Here is a 2,189-nt window from a genome sequence, read left to right as displayed (position 1 = left end):
GAGATCTTTCTAAAGACAAATCTGGTCAAAGCTTCATTAGTTTTCCATTGCTTTCAAGATGAAGTCCAAGCATTTTAATATGGCCTTATCAGGCCGTGCTACCCTGATGTCCCTGTTACTTCACCAGCCTGACTTCATCCCCTTCTTACCATATTTTTGATCTTCTTGCAGTGCAAAGAATGTGTTCTTTTCTTTTTATTTTTCTTTTCTTGAGACAGAGTCTCAAGCTGTCCCCCTGGGTAGAGTGCTGTGGCATACCTCACAGGAACCTCCAACTCCTGGGCTCAAGTGAGTCTCCTGCCTCCGCCTCCCAAGTTGTTGGGACCACAGGCTCCTGCCACAACACCTGGCTATTTTTTGGTTGCAGCCATCATTGTTGTTTGGCGGGCCCAGGTTGGATTTGAACCCGCCACCTTAGGTGTATGTGGCTGGCGCCTAGCCGCAGGCATTCAATAATTGTGTAGTGAGTGGCTAAGTGAGTAGGGTTACTGGCCCCATATACTGAGGCTGATGGGTTCAAAGTCTGCCCTGGCCAAACTGCAACAAAAAAATAGCCAGGCATTGTGGTGGGCGCCTGTAGTCCCAGCTACTTCGGAGGCTGAGGCAAGAGAATGGCCTAAGCCAAGGGCTGGAGGTCGCTATGAGCTGTGACACCACAGCACTCTACCAAGGGTGACAAAATGAGACTCTTGTCTCTTAAAAAAAAATAAAAATTGTGTAGAGTGATGGGAATACCAATACTCATAAATTCTGAAACTTCCTGTGTTAGACCTCTTTTTGTTCCAAGTGTCAGAAATCTAAATCAAGCTGAGCTAAACCAAAAAGGAATTTGTTGGTTCACAGTATGAACTGGAGGCCAACATCTCAATGTCATCTCTCCCCAACTCCCAGCTATTTGTTTCGGCTTGGCTTTCTTCCATCTGCAGCTGTCTCCACCAGCAGCCTAGACTGACTAGCTCCTTTTTTAGCAACCCCATTAATAAAACAATATTATTCTGTCTCCACTTTTAATCCCAGAGAACACTCTGGTTCTGAACTATAGCTTAGTGTTGGGTCTCTAAAAGTAACACAGAGAAGGGGACCAAACACCATGATCAAGAACATGGAGAGGCTTCCCCAAGGCAGAGAAAAATATGTCCACCACACTTAACATTTATTTATGTTTTTGAGACAGAGTCTGAGCTATCACAGCTCACTGCAACCTCCAGCTCTTGGGCTTAGGCCTCCCAAGTAGCTGGGACTACAGGCGCCCGCCACAATGCCCAGTTATTTTTTTTGTTGCTGTTGTTGTCATTGCTGTTGTAGCTGGCCCAGGCCGGGTTTGAACCTGCCATCCTGGATGTGGCCAGTGCTCTACCCAGTGAGCTTTGGGTGCTGCCCACACTTAGCATGTATTAAGAACCACTTTTTTTTTTTTGCAGTTTCTGACCTGGGCTAGATTTAAACCCACCACCTTCTGCATATGGGGCTGATGCCCTACTCCACAGGCACCGCCCGAGTACCAATTTTTTTTTTGAGGGACAGAGTCTCACTTTATCACCCTCAATAGAGTGCTCAACATCACAGCTCACAGCAACCTCCAACTCCTGGGCTTAGGTGAGTCTCGTGCCTCAGCCTCCCAAGTAGCTGGGACTACAGGTGCCTGCCACAATGGCTGGCTATTTTTCTGTTGTTGCAGTTTGGCTGGGGCCAGGTTCGAACCCATCACCCTTGGTATATGGGGCTGGCTTCCTACCCACTGAACCACAGGCGCTGCCTGTATTAAGGACCACTTTAATGCCAGGTTCTGAGCATCCTTTAATTTTTCAGGCATTCTTTAATTTGATTTTCGGACTTAGAGCTGTTCAGGCTGAGAATCTGCCTTTCTAGCAAGTTCCAGGTGATGCCGATGCTGCTGGAAGGATCACATTTTGAGAATACTGCTCTAAATCTGCTTCTTAACCAGATCACAGCAATGACATCACCTGGAAACCGGTTAGAAAGTGAATCTCAGGTCCTACCAGACATGGAGTCAAAATTTGCATTTTAACAAGATCCCAGGTGGAAGCAGGGACTGACCCATGCCTGTAATCCTAGCAGTCTGTGAAGCTTTTTTTTTTTTTTTAGACAGAGCCTCAAGCTGTCCCCCTGGGTAGAATGCCGTGGCATCACAGCTCACAGCAACCTCCAACTCCTGGGCTCAAGCGAGT

Source organism: Otolemur garnettii, unplaced genomic scaffold, assembly GCF_000181295.1.
Source record: "Otolemur garnettii isolate 467f Iridium unplaced genomic scaffold, OtoGar3 scaffold00023, whole genome shotgun sequence".
NCBI lineage: Eukaryota > Metazoa > Chordata > Mammalia > Primates > Galagidae > Otolemur > Otolemur garnettii.
The sequence above is the reverse complement of the archived record's forward strand: the minus strand, read 5'-3'. Positions refer to the sequence as shown.